Source organism: Cupressus sempervirens, chromosome 5, assembly GCF_028749045.1.
Source record: "Cupressus sempervirens isolate cs-2001-9-10 chromosome 5, ASM2874904v1, whole genome shotgun sequence".
NCBI classification, from domain to species: domain Eukaryota; kingdom Viridiplantae; phylum Streptophyta; class Pinopsida; order Cupressales; family Cupressaceae; genus Cupressus; species Cupressus sempervirens.
Window position 1 is genome coordinate 744321799 of NC_143122.1, and position 21895 is coordinate 744343693.

Consider the following 21895-nt stretch of genomic DNA (forward strand, 5'->3'; position numbering starts at 1 on the left):
CTTTCCATCTTTATCTTTGATCAAACATGTCTTCTATGTGAATTGCAGCTAATAACCTTTATCCACTAGTTGTCCAACACTCAAAAGATTGTGTTTCAAACCATCAACAACATATACATCCTCAATGTTAGTCTTACCATTAAGATTTATAGATCCAATACCTTTAACATGGCAAGATGCATTGTTTCCAACTCTGACAATACATCCATCATAACTTTTGAAGTCAACAAACTTGTTCATAGCACCAATCAGATGATGTGAACAACCACTATCAATTATCCAATTAGATTTCTTTTGAACATGTGATACCAAAGCCATGTTCTCTAGAATTTCTTCTTTAATAGCTACAAATCCTATTTCATCATCACTAGCACTTACTGCCCATCTATTAGAATCATCTTCTTCATTGGCATAAAACAATCTCTATCTCTTCTAGGTTTGAATTTTCCTTTATACTTTTTCTCTCTTTTAGGACACTTAGATGCATAATGACCAAACTCATTAGAAGTCCAACATTTAAAGATTTCCTTACCATCTTTTTCTCTTCTTACAAGAAGGGCTACTCCTTCTATCTTCCTATCTTCATCAGATCTACTACTGCTAGCAAAATCTTCTCTAGCACTTGTGCTCCTTGATAGATTAGGTCTTTAGGCCACTAAAAGTTATCTATATTCTAGACAATTATCTAGACTATCTAAGCTCATTCTCAATTCCTTCAAGTCTCCCAAGTAATGTTTCCTTGGTAAAATCTTTGGTAGAAGAGATCGATAACTATGTCATTTGAACTGCCTACTTAAATGGTGGTGTCAAACTCTTCAATATCATCCAGATCACCTTATCATATTCCTTGTTTCCTCCTTGAGATCTGATACTTGTAGTAATTTTTGATATTCTACATACATATGTTCTTATAGATTCATCTTCCATTAGTTTAGCATCTTGAAGTGCACAAATCTAGCTTCGTAGCCTCAATTTCTTAGAATGTTCATCACCTTCAAAACTATTTTCCAAAGCTTTCCAATTCTTATGAGAAGTATCAAGTGTTTTTACTTGGTTGTACTCTATTTTAAGAAGTGCAAATAGTAGTGCTTCTCTAGCTCTCATGTCGCACATGAAAAATTCTCTCTCATCCTCGGTACAAGTTTCCAATGAACTTTCAAAAATAATTGTCTTCTCTGATTTTGTCAAGATTGAATATCCTAGATCCATACAAAATAGATGTGTCTTGATATTTTCCTTCCAAATGTCATAATTTGTTCCATCAAACTTCAGACTATCCTTTCTGAATATGTTTACCATGGATCTCCCAAAGTTGTTAAACTTTATCTTCAAGGACATAATGCTCTAATACCAATTATTAGAAATAATAGTCGACCAAGATAACTGAGAGGGGGGATGTGAATCAATTATCCAATTAAAATTTTTGTCAACCTTAATTAATCTTAACCATTCAATCAAAGTAAACAACAACCATAAGAAGATGCACATACACAATTACACTAGATTTGTTAACTAGGAAAATCCTTGATCAGCGGGAAAACCCTAGTGGGAATGTTGCCCACAAAGATATATAGATATATATATATTCCTTGTTAAAGGATGGACGCTTTTAGGAGTTTATAAACATATTCAATACATAAGAGTTCCTGTTAGGAGACTTTGAATCCCTATTAGGAGTTGTGCCAACCCTATTAGGAGTTGTGAAAGGCAGAAGGACCCACTGTCCAAATAGCTTCTGGGGAAAGACCACTGAACTTCACTATCCAACTGATCTCTCAACTATTCCTTGTAGAATAATTGTATGTACTATTCTTTATCATCTTTCCTCTCTCTATTCAACTAAACCAATCACTATTAGATGTTGTAGACTAGATCACAAACCTCCAATCCAAATATCAAACCTTGGATCTAAAATATTACCTCAGCAATGAAGTTTTCTCCAACTTCACTTTGCTTTTCTTATCTTTGCAACTATATATTTTCTTCTCCTTTTTGTTCTTCTTGCTTGCTTCATTCATTCATAACAAAGGAAAATTTCCTTCCTTTATATTGAATCCATAAAACGATTCCCTGAGTGAGCTATTGCACCTTCTCAATTAATTATGATAGGACCTGATTAAGAACATGTTATACTTAGCAATAACATCAATTAGTTTCCTTGTAACTTGAACAACTTTCTATACGTGTAATATTATGATGAGCAGGATTATTCACATCATCTCCAACATGTCTTCTACATGCCTTTAACCTTGCTTCTTAGAATAACAACACTACTAAGAGATATAACAAGTTTACCAGAACATGCTTTTCTAAACTCTATCTCAGAAATTTTTTTACCAAAACTTGTATGACTTCTTCCAAACTTAATATCCTTTTCTCTTGAGGTTAGCTACATATACTAGACACTTAGTAGTATCTCTCTTTAACCTTTCTAGTGAAAATACTCAATGATCTATCTGTACCAACTTGATCTTTACCATTGTTCTTCTATCAAATACCATAGAAAACTACTATGTTGACATCAATGACAAACACAGTCATGAATGTAACATATCATCATGATAATGATCTAATCATGTTTCTACAATACCACCCCATAGGAATATCATTAGCATTCATGCTTCCAACATTAAAGTTGACCTAACAGTCATTTGTAAATCCTTTAACCGGGTGACATTCTAATGGAATGATCTAAAGTCCTCTAATAAGGCTCAATCCTAATAGGGTGATAGAAATCCTTTAACCAAGTCACATTTAACAATGCATATCTTAATCTTTAATAGGGTTGGGCTTTCATAGGGTATCACTTCATAAGAGTGAGAATTAGTAGCATGTTATTGGTGGTTTTTCCCAAATCGGGTTTCCACGTAAAATCCTTGTGTCAAAATTGTGTGAATGTTATGATGTTGTTTCATGTTTACATTTATGAAAAGTTGTTTTGACCTAGGAGAATAACCTACAAAGTTTAAGTATTTTATGATCTAATGGATGCATGCATGGTAAGGTTTTATGGATATTGATTTACTAACCATTGAAAAAAATTATTTGTACATTTGGACCTTAGATAAGTGACTCACCCCCCTCTTAGTTATTCTAAATAATTCCAACAATTGTATTAGGAATTGATAGATTGGTCTTTTAGTGCAACAACAACCCTACTCTACAAGTGGTATCAGAGCTTGGTCACATGTTTGAATCCTCGGATGAGTAATGTTGATGGGGAGATTGTTGGAAATTTGTTTAGTCCTCCCCTTAGGATTCATGACAAGGGCTTAATCACCTCCTATGTACTATAATTTGAGTGGTTGTATTGGGTATTGATAGATCGGTCTTTTGGTGTAACAAAAACCCCACTCTAATAATATGTGTGTATGCGTGTGTGTATTTTATATTACCTGATGTTGTATGTGGGCCGCCAGTTCTAGCTAATAGTTGTGAGCACCTGAAATCTCACTATTAATACATATTTTTCTACTAATATCTACTTCTTTTGATGTTTTTGTGATGATGATAGAATTTGGTAAGGATCCCCAACATACTTTCACTATATATACTTCAACTCCATCTGTGACCATTGTCGGGTTTTTTATTATAATTTCCTAATCCCACTTTTCTTTTTAAAATAGTAGTAGCTTTATGAGTGTACTCTATTTTATTTTCCATTGATCCCCATAGTCAGGTTTCCTCAATAATCTCTTGAGATGAATCAAACATTGGAAATAGTCAAAGTGAGATTCATTTCATGATCAATACTATGTTTCCTTTGTCTCATAGAAGTAGATTCTAGAACTTGATTGTTGCACTAATTTATTATAAGATGTTTGATTTTACATTTATAATTATTATACCCATTATCTATTTAAAAAAAGGGTGGTATTTTATTGATCCTTTTGTATCTGAGGATTTTCTTCACATACCAACCTAATTTATCCTATTATGGACAAAACCCTGATCACATTTTTTATGATTCTGCTTCATTTGCCTAGAAAATTAAACACAATATGATTTTTCTTTTTTAGAATGACAACATTCCATTTTTAATTCAAATGATTCCAAATCTATATGTTTAGTAAATTTTTGTTTACTTCATTCATTACCTTTACAAGTAGCTATCATAAATACTTTGGTAGATCATGCAAAAGAATGCATTGATTGATTGCTAAGTGGCTTAGTAAAATGTTATAGTTGTTCAAATTGATATTGAATATATTTATAGTATTAGAATCCTATTACCCCTACGACTCCATATTTTGAATAAATTTTCATTTCTAATGTAATTATGTCCAACTTTTTGCTTGCTACTATGTTTTAGCTGTAACAATGTTTCTGCATGTAGTTTATTAAAAATATTCCATCTTTCTAATTTGTATAATACATTTTAAATCTTTTTAGCACTTGAATGGTGCTGATGATAGAAATCTTATAAATAGAACATCATTCTCTTATAGATAGAACATCATTCTCTACTTGAATCATAGAAAAACATGTTGTACTTTTGGTATCTTAATACCATAAAATATCTGTATGGCCAACAACTCATTTGATTTTATTAACTTATCCTTTTTTATGCCTTTAAATGTATAACATTTTCTTTATTGCTATTTACTCACCGCTTTTAGATTATAACACGTCTTTCCATTCTAATAATTATATAATGAAACCTTGAAAGATTGTAATCCTATCAATTTAAACTCAAACAATGTTATCTATGAAGACCAAAGTTGTGTGCCATTTTATTCCATTTAACTAAAGGAAAACATTTCTTTCTAGTTGTGCAATTATAGCAGTCTAATATCCTAAAATGTCGCTTCGTTTGAAAGCTGAAATCTTTAATGGTTGAAAGGTTTCACAATAGTTTTTGTGATAGAGGGCCACACCACCCTTACCCACTCACAATCAAGAAAGCAACAATATAGAGACCAAGAGAAATAAAAAAAAATGCTTCACAAGAAATTTTATTATACTTGAAGATCCTTACAACACCCACAAGATGATATCAAGCTTCTCCTTGAGCTTCTCCTTCCACAACTTCTACTTCTCAAGCTTCTACTCCTCGAGCTTCTACTCCTCAAGCTTCCCCTTGAGCTTGATTAGAAATGATCATATGCCTTGCTGAAATAGGCATTTACCACCCAATGCATGACTTATCCACAAGCTTCTAGAATTCCTCCACAACCTTCTACAACTTCCACAACCTTCTACAATATCCACAACTTTCTACAATATTCATAACTTTCTAGAATTCTACCCACACACCTCGATAAATGGAATGACAACCATTTATTTTTTTAATTTTGTTTTATTATGCTACCTATGCACTTTGAAAATAGAAATACTCTTTTCTTTTCTTTTCTCCTTTTTCATTTTTTATTTTATTATTATTTCTCCTTTAATTTTCATCACTTTCTCTCTCCTCCAGATTTTTTTTTTTTTTTTTTTAAATTTTAAATTTTAAATTTTACATTCAACATGTCTCCCCTTTATTTAAGATGCTCCTGCATCATTTTGTGTCCTTTCGACAATCTCCTATCCAAATGTCTTCAATTTCTCCATGATTCAACTGAAAGTTTTCATACTAGAACTTATGGATGTCCCTTCTATGATCTACTCAGTATCTTTAATCAACTACTTTGGCTCAACTAATAGGTCCCATAACTGTAACGTAGGTATGCCCCTCAAGAGTCTATCGAAAGTCTTCATCTCTATAATATTTAGTCGAAAGGATTCATGCATGTAACTTATGCATGAACTTTGTACAACTTCAAATATTCATACTTGTGTTTGCACACTGAAGAGCTAGTTAGAGTAAAATATTCAATCTTTTTGCACCTTGATTATTGTTCCTTTCTAGTTTCTCTTCATCTAATGTATGTATGATGTTTAATTATGAAGACCTAATTAGGAATAGTTTAGAGATGTATTCCTGAGCTCAATTATTCATATGAATGACCCATTTTATTTTATTGTTTCCAAATGAGACTACAATAATGCAAGGACCTAGGGGCTTAGTGAATTACTTTAAGTCAACCAATTGCAATCAGGCAATTATGGAAAACACTCTCCCTATTTATGTTCTTGTTCTCCGTGATTGAACAATGTACAAATGTCTTTATGCTTTGAACTTTGAACATTTTCTAAAAAAATTTCAAAAGGAAAGTTCTAGTTTATTAAAGTATTCTATTTTGAAAGATGCCACAACTTGTGTGGATTGAATACAATGAACTATCTTTTTTATATACAATAATGAACATATTTTCACATAATCAATAATGATAAGAAAACTAGGAAAAGTTTGTGTAGGTAGTAAAAATAGTTAACAATTACATTTACTATTTCTAAATATATTATTTTTATTTATGTCTTCTTAATTTAAATTATATATTTTATATTAAAAAATTAAATATGGAAATTTTTAACAAATTTTGCACATTAAAAAATCTTATTTCAATTAAACTTAAAACAATTATACTATTTGAAAATATAGTTTATTTCAATTATAATAAATATATTATATTAACAATTAACTATATAATAATTTGTCATATGTTTATTTCTGAAAAATATATTATATGGAAATTATTATATGACTTTTCCAAATAAGTAGATAGTAAGTTTATGATAAATATAATTATTTTTCAATTATATATTTAATAATATATATTTTTTTTTAATACTTATAATTATTATATTTAAAACATATATAATTAAGTGATATATGATATATATTTTATCAAAAATTTAGTAATACTACAAAAAAAAATTAAATGTAACAAATCAAATTATTTAAATTTTGTAATGTGAACTATAAAATTTATTGTTGGGAATGTGAAGTTCAACTATGATGATCACATTCATGCAAGTGTATAAATGGACATGTGCACTCAAAATGGATATGTACGCTCATGTATTTCATTGTATTGGTTAAATATTAATAAAGTGATTCACTATTTGTAGAGTGGATAGACAATTTTATAACATTTATAAATTGTGTCTCTTGTTTTGTTCACTTTCTCTTTTTAATCTATTTTTCTAATATTGAGTAGAGAAGATGACAAGAGGTGGTGTCCATTTGTGGGATGGATAGAGAAAGAAATTGGTTGAGAGGAAGAAGTTAGGTTTGTTTCTTTCTCAACTCCAAATGCAACTATGATGGCAATCAGGAAAGAGATGGAAGAGGACAAAGAGGCCAAGAATTAGCATGATTTCCATAGAAAAAAATGTTATATTCTAAATGATGAGGTAGAGAATGAAAATGAGAAAATTATAAAAGAGTGAGTTTTTTTTCTAAAGAGAGAAGAAACAAAGAGATGAAGATGAAATTTGTTAAGCTCCATGTTATTGAGTTAGGTATGATGAGGAAAATTGTGAAATTGAAGAGTCCATACATAGAGAATTGAGTCAAGCTACAAGCCTATGTTTATTAAGGTTGTCATAAATAATCATGGTAGGGAGAAATCATTTGATGTCAATGAAAATGACACTATTGCTGCAGTTGAGAAAAATGAAGAAGTAACATTTTACTTGGAGGTTCTACATAAGGAGGACACTGATTTGGGGATATCATTTGATCCATTAACTGGTTATTATGACATGGAAAAATATAAGATTATTTTCTATTTTGATGTTGAACATATCATGTTGCTAAGTATAATTAATTCTAAATTATTTTGAAGAAGATTTGCTAGAATGTTTGTGAATTTTTTTTGAAAAAATTAAAATCTGTAATGGGCCTGATTATGACTTAAAGAATCACAAATGTATGAAATGATGAATAAATAGATGTGTGGAGTCATTTATTTATACTGTTAAAGTGACTCCCTACTTTGTATAAAGGATGTAGACAATTGCCCAACAATTATAATTTATGTCTTCTATTTTGTTCATTTGTTGTTTTTATTCCATTTCTATAATCCAATTAAACTCATAATTATAATATACTAATCATTAAGAAATAAAACAAATAAGACAATAAATTAAAATATTTGAAAAATGTTTAAGTATTTAGAAGTTTGATTGAAATTTAAAAAAATAACATTCTAACAAAAAGAGAGAAATAATAAAACATCTTAAATAACATGGCAAATGTCATTATTTTGTGAGTTTTCATTTAAATTTTATAATATATAATATAAAATTCTAATATCTCATGATACCAAGATAAATACAATTCTTGAATCTAATCTTTAGATATAAAATTAAAAATATTATAATTACTAAGATGTAGACATATAAAGCTATTGGAAATTTAAAATCTATGGCTAGCTATAAATTTATCTCACAAATCAAAAAGATTTTTTCTTTTAAATTATAAAATATGTATAATATGCCAATTGAGAGTCGTCTAACTCACTTGTATCACTTTATTCATTCATGTATATGTTTTACTTTCTTTAATGGAAAATTCATTTAGTTATAAACATTTAAAATATGTGGCAAGCATGAGAAAAATAAAAGAATTTAAGCATGATAATATATATATATAGTAGAAGAGAAGATATTTTTTACAATTTATTTAATTAATACATAATAGATAAGGCTTAAATTTAAATTTTACAAACTTACTATATGTATTAAATCATATTTGAGTTTGTTTTAAAAAATGTGATGATTATTGTATGAAAATCAATATATGAAATGAGAGATTTTATATACATATATAGGGTTGGTGTAAAATATATTTATAAATTTACGATATAATGTTTGTCAATTTTACAAATTTCCCAAGTTCCAATTCTCCTTTAAGAAACTCCCATGAAGGTATACAACCTTGTCAATCTTTGTTTTTTCTTTAGAATAATTTTTTTTTACTACTTATTTTTATTTATGTTAAAAACTAGGTGAAATATCTTAATCATCTACCTAAGTATCTTGAGACTAAGACCACTATTTTCATAGCAATTTACCAATCTCATTAACTTTATGAAATTTGTCTTTACTTAATGAAAATTGTCTTCAACATTTCTTCACTTTATAAAAATTCTCTTCAATATTTTGAATGTGATTTTCTTGATCTATAGCTCTAATGATCTTTGTCAACATATTAAAAATCTTCATCAAAAATTTCATTCTCAATTGTAATTTGATCTTCCAAAAAATAATATATTTAGTTCACCTCATATTAAATATTACAAATATTATTTCATTTTTCAATCTCATATAAGATAAGATAAGATAAAATAAGATACCATTATAAGATAATATTATAATATTAATATGAAGAATACATTAAAAAAATTATTCAATCTCCAAAAAGAAACCATTATCATTGTGTTTTGATTTGCGGATATGTGAGAACATGCCGATGCATTACATGTCGCTGAGAACTTCAATGGCATTAAATGTGCAACAAGAATTCCACCCCGCCTGCACGCTATTTGCAGTACAGAATAGATACGACAGCAACAGCGATAAAACGTTAGAAATGAATGTTTTACTACTTTTATGTATTTATTCTAATATTATTAAGCCGATAGGCTTCTCTCCTTGAGCATCACTGACCGGATTGTCTGGATTTCCCGATAGTCTTACGCCGGCTAAAAGCAAAACGGATGCTGAAAAAATGGTAAGGTTATCGGCTGAAATCACTTCATCTATCTCCGACATGGAAATCAGAGGAATCGTATGAGAGATGACGAAGAAAGCATATTATCTTATTTAATAAGAGAAACAGATCTGTCTGCCTTACCGATTACAGACAACGTCACACATTTGGCGTTTCGTTGAGATCATACTCACTACTCACTCGGCCACTGGATGACGTAGTTGCAGATGTTAATTATATTTCTATCTAGATATATATAGATTCACGCTGATTCAGATAGTAAATAGTGCAAAGAATTTATTTTTAATGGAATAGAATGAAGACAAATTATTGGTGGCATGTCAAAAGGCAGTCTTAAGATAAATTTCAAAGATTTTAAGGTCGTCACACCCTTCCTTTCTTTAGATCATTGGACAAAGCCATTACGAATCCATAGGAGAATCAGAAATAAAGCTCTAAGCTTGATATTCTTCTAAAACTATAGGATTGCCCTCTGAAATCTGAAGCGAAAGTGCTATGTCACTCTCTTACGCCATTATCAAAATACAGCGAATACACAGAGTATCGAGGCAAAAACTCATCTTATATATACTTATAAATTCATGGAAATGGTCGTGTAGTCAGTACTCTCAGTAAAATAGTACAAAGGTAAATGGTCATCGTAACTTGGAAACAACGCATTAGGCTTAAACTCTAGTTAAATTATGTTGATGGATAGTAAATATCGAGAGTCAAAGGAAGAAATGTGAATTAATATATTAAACGTAGGAAACCCTAAAATGAAGCATGGTGCCGATTCGAGCTTGTGAGATATCATATAAAGAGGAAGCTGAGCCTGGTAGCAACCAACATCCTCTCAATGTCAGTTTCCTTGTTGGTAACAGTGTGGATCAAACATCTGAAAGGGATGCGGTTTTAGGGCTTAAGAGAGAAAGAGCTAACAGGGGCACGTTTCCGAAAGAATTACCTAAAGAAACAAAAATAGCTACGCCGGCAACATCAATACACTGTGTAAATGGAGGTGGCTTTTCTCGTCTAGGTGTTGTTTGATAGAGTTGGGTGATCTGCTAATGTACGTAAAAGGATCTCACTATTGGAAATGTTATAAGAAGTCACTAGGAATACGTATAAACATGGAGGGTCTATTTGGCTGTGGGAATAAGAACAGGGGAATAGGAATAACTATTCTGGAATAGAAAATTGGGCTATGTATTCTTCTTTTTTGTTTGGTTCGGCCAATATTTGATGGGGAATTCACGGACCCCAAAATTTATGTTTCTATAATAAATGAAAGTGGAATAGGAATACATATTCCAATAATACCTATTTGGGTGGAATTGCAAAATCTCATTTTTTGACTAAAATTGGAATGAGTATTCCTATTTTACTTCGTATTTTGATTCCAATTTGGTCCATCCAAACAAAGAATTCAAAATTTTAAGAATTTACATATGCCTATTCCACTTGTATTCTCATTGCCAAATGGGCCGGGACTTTAAATCTAAGAATGCTTTGAAGAATTTAGAATGATTTTTCTCTATGACGGTTTCTTTGGCATAGTTTTTTTTTTCTTAATTTTATTATTTTTTAATTAAGGTGATAAACTTACATGTGAGAGTGATTTTATAATTTGATAGTCAATTATTTTTAAAAATTTTGAATAAATTTGCAAATAATTTGATAGTCAATTATTGATTATAGTTACAAAAGACTTATAATCATTTTATAAGTGTGCATTATTGCTCTCTAACATTTTGATCATTTTACACTAAATTGACGAGTACGAAATTGAATTAAGGCGAAATGAAATTAAAACGACTATTACTAATTTGTTGTTTGGGATAGTCTCTTCAAACATACCATCCTCAGATTTTGCTCTTTAATAGTTTGATGCCCACGATCTTTTCTCTGCTCTGCTCTAATACTAAAAAATCAACGGATTGATGAAATTTAAAATAAAATACATAGAAGATAAAATATAATTTCTTGTGCTCTCTTGTAGTATGTTTTGCTAGTATAAACTATAATTTTAAATGTTGATAAAAATATTAGATAGTGAGAAACTTTTGTAAATGATTTCTTATTATTATTATATTATATAAGACAATCAAAAATGACTTTTTGATTATTAAATAAAACATTTCAATCTTATTGTTCACAGCCTTGTGAAAATAAATAAAAATGTTGAAGACAATCTCACCCACATTATTATTATAAGTTGGGGTTTTGAAGTATAATAGTATGTCTAATAGTGATATGTTAGAATATTGCAATACTATCAAACCTAATATTTTTAAACCCTAAAGCTATTACAAAGTTTAGGGTTTAGGAAAAACAAATATTATTTCACATATAACAAATTCGATTGTGAGTTAAAAAAATACAAAAAATTAGACGGTCAATTCAATTTTATTTTAAATTTTCAAAGAATGATTCGTGTACGAGTAATGCACATCACTCATAATTTTAGGTGGCAAAATTGGATCACTATTTTCCTTTTTTATTGTTAATAAATTATGTGAATGTAATAATTTGAGAGACATGTTAAAAACAAGTTTTAGGAATGTAATCATTTTAGAGAAAAATTAATGTTGAAGAATTTATATTGTAATGAAATCAATGCTTAAGTATATTCAAGTCATATATCTAAAATAAGAGTATTTTTCATATTGTATCTCACAAGTTTTGACTCTCTTGATGTAGAATTAATCTATGCAATCTAAGGAATTGGAAGAGAAAAACTCTACTAAAATAACATCTCACTTTTTCTTTAATATAGAATGTTTAGTTTAGTTACTAGTACAACCAAGTCTGGGTAAAACATAAAAGATGATATCTTCAAAGAAATCACTAAGAGAGATATAGAAAGATATACATTGCAACAAGAAGTGATACATAAAGAGAAATATACATCCATGGAAAGAAAAATAAATAATTAGGTAGAGGCAAATGGAAATATGAAATCTATATTTGACAAGATGAGTTTTTAACACAATTTGGAGACATCATCTCTAAGAAATGGAATAGTCTAGGAGCTCTAATATCAACAAGACTACTACCATAAATGATAGTCCAAAAATCTCATTTGATACAATATAGATGCAAAAAGATATATGTTTATATATTTCCAAAAGACAAAGGTGTCTACTATTAAGTCTATAGACAAAGGTGTGTACTATTAAATATATTCAAATAAAATGTGTTGAAAGTTAGAAAGTAAGTATGTTAGCAGCATCTTCTATTAAAAAATGTGTGATGTTTTTTTTGTTTTCTTTTGTTTGGTGAGAATTTATATAAATTTATGTATCTTTTATTTTCTATTATTTTTGGTAAAAATAATGATTAATTTATATATTAAAAAATATTATAATATATTTTTATTAATTTTTGTATTTTATATTTATTTATTATAATATTTGTTATTTATATGGTCTTTTTAAAATGTGTTTTCTATTTCTAGAAGCTTTTCTTTAATGATCAAATTATTTATAAACATTGATTACTAATTCAATTAATCTATTTATGATGATTTCAAAAAATAACATCAAAGCTGAATTTATTCTCAATACCAATGAGTGGTTGTGATACTAATCAAAAAACCTAAGCTATCATTGTTATTATTGTGGAGAAACTCTAATACACTCCAATCTATAAAATCTGTGACTAATAAGAACTTCTAGTTGTTATATGTCATTAAAATTTGCCTTCATCAACTAAAAACCATTTTTCTAGAGTGTGCACTATCTCATATTTAAAAAATTGTTATGGATTCTATCAAGCTTATGACAAAAAATACATAATTAATCATAATAATAGTCATTCATGTTTGACATAATTAGATAATATTTCTTTGGCCAATAAATTGAATAAATAAACTAGAAAAATTGAATTAGATGCCACATAAGAAACTTATAATAAATTTTGGAAACCTTCATGCATAGAAAAATTCATTGAAAACCCTCATGGGAAAATATCGACTGAACAAAATTAACATGAAGCACCATTACTGTAATTAATTTTTGCATTACTAATAGCCACCATAGCTCTACAAACTTTCATATTTTTTCTATTTAATGTCTCATCCATAGCTTATCAACATATATGAAAAAAAAAGAATATGTGCCAAGGATATGGCATCATATCCATCCTGAAGTCATGATAATAATTTCTCCTATATAGTTCATTAAATAAAAAAGGGATGACTCAACACTTATTCATGAATAACATTTATCAGATAATACAAGTTCTTAAGGAAATATAATAAAAGTATTTGTCAACATCGAGTAGTTGATCGCCTAACTAACCAAATAGCTTGAGCTACAAAAGTCTAATTTATGGAATGAGATTCATATATGTTTTGAGTGGAGTTTAATATTGTTGTTTAAAAATCATTAAATAATTTAAGCATGAGACACACATGTGAGAAGAGGAGCATAATTTGATAATCATGCATAATTGGAATAGGTAAAGGGAGGGGAAGACACACAATATAGGAGGAAGCCAAATAGGGGTTTTTCTTCATGTATTTGTATGTTTTAGGTTGAGGGAGGATGGCAGCCATGAATTTGCCAATGTAAAGACATATTTATTTTTATTTTTTTGCCATAATATTGTGTAGGCTTCCTTTATGTGCATTGTTTGGGGGTGTTTGTATTGAATAGGAATTTTTCTTTTTTCCTTGCAAATTGATTTTTGTAGCCTCCATGGTGACTCAAACTAACATTCATGTGCACTATTTGAAGGGCCAAGAATCCTAAATCTATTATATTCATTGCTCAAAAACACCCACTCTTCATCTCTCATATCATGATGGAAACCACTACAATAGTTTGTATTTCATTAATAACAATGCCAATGCTCATGTAGCACCCATGTCTTTTAAGGAGGATAAGCCATGTACATGCCATAATGACCAAGGTCCTATCAAGTTCATGATAGATGAAAAAGGGTGGAAAGATACCAACAAATGTTGGATAGAAGATAAATTATTGAAAGGAAATGACAAATGTTGACAAAAGAAAGGTTTAATAATAAATATTTAAAAGTATCTTGATAATGTTCTACTATGTATAGAAAAATCTTATTAGAATTTTTTTTTGTGACATTAGATAATAATGCAAATGGAATAATGAGCATAAATGAATGAGAATATTTTTCTCAAATGGGCCCAATAGTATCACTAAAGGACCTTGATATGCTCAAAAGACATGAATTTGATAGAAACTATCAATGGGACCATAGTAAAATTGCACAAGATTTACATGAAATTGCTACACATTTCATGCATTTAAAAAAAAAAAAGGGTGTAGTGAACCTACACTAGCAATAACCAAGCATGATATGTCAATATTATCACTAGAACAAAGAGTAGAATTCAAAATTATTGAGGAGCATAAAATATTTTGATCTAATAAACTATTGCACATGATTTTACAAGGCACTATGGGTACAAGAAAAAAGAGGAATCTCACCTCGATCAACTAGCAGTAGAAACAAGATGTAACTATTTTGCATCCATGAAGTAGAAATAAATAGATAAATCACCATCAACAAAACCTTGTCAAGGTTAATGAAAAATTACCTTATAGTCAAATACTATAACATCATCTCATATATCAAACTATCAACGTTATCCTTGCACCCTTCAAAGGTGCAAGTGCTAGTATATAATATGCATACAATAGGACACTATCCCTAGCATACTCAATTTTTAAAATGGTAAATTCAAGTTACTTACACATTTTTAAAATTTTGTAACATTTAACAATTTTAAAATCTTATAACATTTAATTTAATTTGGGATATTGTGTTTGAAGAATTAATTTAAATTTTAAAATGTAAAAGAACATTTTTCTATGAAAGGTATATTTTTGCTATTATTTATTGTCATTATATATATGTGTGTGTGTGTGTGTGTGTGTGTACACACACACACACACACACACACACACACATATATATGTATATATATGTGTGTATATATATATATATATATATGTGTGCATATATATATATATATGTACATATATATATATATATATATGTACATATATATATATATGTACATATATACATATATATATGTACATATATACATATATGTGTGTGTGTATATATGTGTGTGTGTGTGTGTGTGTGTGTGTGTGTGTAATTATTTTGCTTCACCTACATTGTTATCAAAATATGATCATATGAAGACTTATATATAAAAGAAGAAAAATTATAAATTATAAAATAATAAACTAATGAAAAATAGTTGTACACTTTTAAAATCAATCATTTATAAAAGATGAGATGATAAAAAAATTAATATCTACCTTCAAACTAGAGATGGCAATCACTTTTATTGTTCTACCAAATGTGACTCTAATGGAGTTCAAGACACTTTCGAGATGTGTCAAAGTACTTGAAAGTTAAAGTAGAGTAGCAAGTAGAGAGGTAAAAACTAAATTGATAAATATAAGATAAGCCAATAGGTGCTTGATAATAAAATTATTTTTTTAAATATAATCTTACATGAATAAATTAGATTATTAATAATTTTTAATTTAAATAACATAATATTTACTAAGACAAAAGCTTACAAGACAACAGTAACTTGTGAGCCTCTCATGTGGGAGGTCTTGGGTATAAATTTAGTTAACACATAAAAATAATTAATTATAATAAATAACAATAATTAATCTAGGCTTCAGTCATTTACCGATGCAAAACAACAACAACAAAAAAACATAATATTTACTAAAATATTTTAGATTTTTTAATAAATATTATTTATTTAAATTAAATTTATCAAATATGAATTTTTTTTAAAATCACATCAAAAAATCTATTATGAAAAATTAATAAGAGAGATACAAAAAATTAATATGAAAAAATAACGTCTCTAACAAATATTCTATTGACTAAATAAATTATAGAAACTAAAAAATAATATTTAAAGAAAAAAATAAACTAATATAAAAACTAATAATTTAATATAATTTAAAAGCTAAAACTTGAATCAATTTTAAAACTCAAAAGTTAAATAAATAGAGATCACAAGTCAAGCAAGAGCCTACAACACAATGGTAACTTGTGAGCCTCTCATGTGGGAGGTCTTGGGTTTCAATTTGCTTAACACTAAAATTTTAAAAAAACAATTCGATAAATAATGATAATTAACCTAGGCTTTGGCCATTTATCAATCAAAAGAAAAAATTTTAAAAATAAATAAAAGTGAAAATCACAAGTAATAATTTTTTAAATAAATAGGAAAAAGAAAAACAATAATTAAAAGTGGAGATTTAACACATAATCTTATGTGAACAAATTATGTTATTAATAATATTTATTAATAAATATTATTTATTTAAATTCAATTTATCAAATATGAAAAAAAAAAAAAAAAAAAAAAAACTCCATCAAAGAGAAATTAAAAAATAATATGAAAAAATAGTAACATCTCTAAGAAATATTCTATTGACTATATAAATTATAGAAACTAAAAAAAAATCATATTTATTGTAGGAACTCTAGTACTAATAATTATTGTTATATTGATACTTATGTTTTTGATGTAAATCATTAGGGGTCTGTGTGGCTATCTGTTGGTTTTCTTTTGGTTGGTTCACTACTATTGTAAAAGGGCCAGCCTTTAGTTTTGGTTGCTTTAATATCAAAAACAATATTTAAAGAAAAAACTAAACTAATATAAAAATAAATTAAAATAATTTAAAAACTAAAATCTAAATCAATTTTAAAAATCAAAAGTTAAATAAATAGAGATCACAACATAAGCTAATGTGGAGATGATGGAGACACAACCAAAGACCAAAATGAACACACAGGAAAAGGGAAATATTATTACCAATGATAAAATGCCCTATGGGCTTACAATAATATGATTCTAAAGAAAGAAATCCTCCACACAGTGCCTTCTCTCCAACTCTACCAAGAATTGTCTTTACAAGGTCAAAAATGTTCTTAAATAAGTCCCAAATGGTTTAGGGTTAGGAATACATTCTAGAATATGCTAGTTGGCATCCACTACCAAAATAGAAGGTTCCAAAAATTATGTTAGAAGTCTGTGCAAAATTAGAAGAATCTAGAAATGGTAATCCAACTTTTGGGAGGCATAATTTTTGAACCGTGACTTTGATTGACAAACTATTTACATTTTCGAAAAGCTCTCGAAGTGCTCTAGAGCCTTGTGGACAAGCTTTTCTTGTCCCCCATTTTTCAGCCCTGCACAAGGTTGTTTAGTGCCCCAAATCTGATTTTGAAGCACTCTTAGGAGGTCTCTAGGAAAATTAAAACTACAATAACTTTCTAATCGTAAAGCCTTTTGACCCAATTCTTTTTCTGGAGCATTTTAAATTACAAGTATAATCATCCCTCTAACTTACACCCTATGACTCATAATTATGGATTAATTACAAAATTACTCATTTTCTGCATTTACACATATCCCAAGGTACTTAAAAACTCTAACCCAAAAAACTAATAGTGGAGCTATGAGAGCTAGAACCTTTATTTGACCCAAATGGGTATCAAAAATAAAAACACATTGAACAGAAACTATCTCTAAGAATTTCTTTTTTTGGGTGATATAGGATTGCCCTTATACCACTAGATGCTCCTACATCAAACACCCAAGGTAGATTGAAAAGTGACCTTGTCACTTTATGTTAGAGGAAAACCCAAATGGGCAACCTCCGCTGCTGATATCTAAGTTGAGTCCTCTATTGGTCATCATTTCCACTTCACTAGGTACTCTTCATTCTACCTATTTCTAGCACTCCTACCCACAGAACTATCTAGAATCTCTTCTATCTCCTCCTTATGAGATGTAGGAATTGGATATGGCTCCAGCATCAACCCCTCATCTGTACCATCATCATGATATTCTATTAAGTTTGCAATTTTGAAGATAGGAGAAATGTGAATCCCATCTGGAAACTCCACCTCATATGCATTTCCCCAGTCATGTTTCTTCAAAAATTTACAGGGGCCAAATTTCTTCATCTTCAACTTGTTGTAAGTATCCATTGAAAATCATTCCTTTTGTAAGTGTGCCATAACTAGATCCCCTACTTGGAACTCCTTATGTCTCCTCCTTTGATCTTCCATAGATTTATACTATTGATTCATTTTGGTAATGTGTGCATGGACCTCCTCATGTAGGCTCTTGACATGTTCAGCAAATTCTTCAGCCTTGGCACTTGTCCTATCCCCTTGCTCCATCTTCCTTAATTTTGGTCTAGTCCTTGGGCTACTTCCATACACAATTTGGAATGGGAATCTACGAGTACTCCTATTTATAGAATTATTGTAAGAAAATTCCACTTGAGGTAGAATCAAATCCCATCCCTCGGGCTTATCTCCCACTAAACACCTCAACAAATTGCCCAAACTTCTATTTACAACTTTTTTCTGTCTGTCACTCCATGGATGATGTGTAGAACTGTATTTCAATTCTATCCTCAACTTCTTCCAGAAATACCCCACAAATTTAGTATCTTTGTTGGAAACAATACTCTATGGGAGGCCATGTAGTCTCACCACCTCTCTGAAAAAATAATTTGCAATGTGTATAGCATCATGGGTCTTGTGGCATGAAATGAAATGTGCCATCTTGGAGAACCTATTAACCACCACAAATACTGAGTCATTACCCCTTTGTGTCCTTGGCAATCCAAGAAAAAAATCCATACTTATGTCCTCCAATGGCTTTAATGGAATAGACAATGGTTGATAGAGTCTAGTATTGTGACTAAATCCCTTGGTTGCTTGACATACTTGACAACTCTACACAAACTTCTTCACATCTTGTGACATTTGAGACCAAAAATAGTGTTCTCTAAGAATGGAAATGGTTTTATTTCGACCAAAGTGTCCTGCCACTCTCCCACTGTGCTTCTCTTTAATCAAGTTTTCCCCCATGGAACTCCTTGGAATGCACAATTGATTACCCTTGAATAGCATACTATCTTGAATCAAATAATCTAGGCACCTAGTTCTGTCTATAGTAATAGGTTCTTTACAAGCCTTCCCCACTTCAGCAAAATTAGGATCCTCACAATATAGATTCTTGAGTTCATCAAACCCAACCACTTCAACCTACATTACTGCCAATAGCAACTATCTCCTACTTAATGCATCTACAACCCTATTAGACCTTCCAATTTTATGTTTCAACACAAATGTATCTCTTTGCATGAACTCTACCCACTTCAAATGTCTCTGATTCTATTCACCTTAGCTATTTAGGTACTGCAATGCCTAGTGATTAGTATACAAGACAAATTATTTTGGCAATAAATAATGACTCCATTTCTTTAAGGCATGAACGATTGCATAGAACTCCTAATCATAAACAAAATACTTCTTCTTTTCATCATTCAATTTTTCACTAAAATATGAAATAGGCTTACCTTCTTGGCTCAATACAGCCCCAATAGCATTGCCACTAGCATCACAATCTACCTGGAACACTTTACTAAAATTAGGAAGCGCCAACACTAGTTGTTCTGTCACCTTCTTCTTCAACAATTCAAAACTCCTTGCAGCTTATGTAGTCCACTTGAACTCTTTCATATCCCCACTTATTGTTTCAGTTAGGGGTGCACATATGCCACTAAAATTCTTATTGAACTTCCTGTAAAAACTAACCAAACCATGAAATGATCTCATCTCAATAGTAGACCTTGGAGTAGGCCATTTCAAGATGGCTTTTACCTTCTCTAGATCCATTTGGAGACCTTCAAATTATACAACAAACCCCAAGTAGACTAACTCTTTTTTTACAAAGCTACATTTCTTCAAATTAATCAACATTTTCTCTTCCCTCAACCTTTCAAGGACTCTACAAATGTGCAATAAATGTTCATCCAAAGTCTTGCTGAAAATTAAAATATCATCCAAATAGACAATAACAAATTTTTCCAAGAATTTCTTCAGTGCCTCATTCATAAGCTGCATGAAGGTGCTTGGCATGTTGGTCAGTCCAACAAGCATGACTAACCACTCATATAGACCCTCCTTGGTCTTGAATGCAATATTCCACTCATCTCCCTCTCATATCTATATCTGGTGATAGCCACTCTTGAGATCTATCTTTGTGAAGTATTGAGCCCCACTCAAGTAGTCCATAAGATCATCCATTCTTGGCAAAGGAAACCGATACTTGATGGTTATTCTATTTGTTGCTCAAAATTTTGTGCACATTCTCCACTCTCCATCTTTCTTTGGTGCCATTACTGCAAGTACCACACATGGACTCAAGCTCTCTCAAATCAAACCCTTCCTCAATAGCTCTTAAACTTGTCTGTTTAGCTCCTCAGTTTTAGTAGGAGTCATCCTATGAGCAGCCTTGTTAGAAAAACTAGCTCCAGGGATTTAATCTATCTGATGACTAATTTTCCTTACTGGTGGTGACCCTAACATTATCAGAGATGACATCTCCATACTCACTTAATAGTCCTAAAACTTCAGGTGGAATTTCACTACTACCTTCCTTATCTTTTCTAGGAATCAAAGCATAACACATACATTGATGTTTTAGACCATCCAAAAAATTTATTCCATCAACAAGACATATCCTAGTACTACTGCATACCTTTTCACCTTCCTTTATCAAGGGCTTCAATTTGTGGTGAACTCCATCCTTTGTCAGAGAGTATGTATTTGCATGACCATCATGTACAACATGTCTATCAAATTGCCATGGTCTTCCCAATAATAAATGGCAGACATCGATTGGAATAATGTCATAAAGAACTTCATCATGGTAACTCCCAATCTTAAACTTCACCAAACATTGTTTATTGACTAGGACCTTATGATCATCCTTCACCCAAGCAATCGGATAGGGTTGGGGGTGTTTCTCCATCTTGAGCTTTAGCTTAAAGACCATCTCCTTAGATACCAAGTTGTCCATGCTACCACCATCAACAATCACATCACAACACTTATCCTCACACTTGCACCAGACTCTTTCATTTAAAAGAACCTCTCCTCTTTCTACATCCTCTGAAAATGATGACTATGAATCCTCATCCACTTGAGCAACCCTTGCTTGACCATCAACTATCCTATCTATCCTTCCTTATCGTTGAGGGCATTCAAATGCATGATGACCTTCTTCATTGCAATGAAAATAGGTAGCTCTGAAGCCTCCTCTTCTTGATCCTTTTCCATGTCCTCTACCTCTTCCTCTCTAATCTCCAAAGTTTTGATCATGGGAGTAGTTGAAACCCTCATTTCTATGGTTTCTGCTAGTACCCACATCTTCATTTTTCTTTTAGGTCTCATTTCGACCTCCAAATGACCTACTTTTGCCCCTTCCTCCTTGATCGTGACATCTTTGCCTAC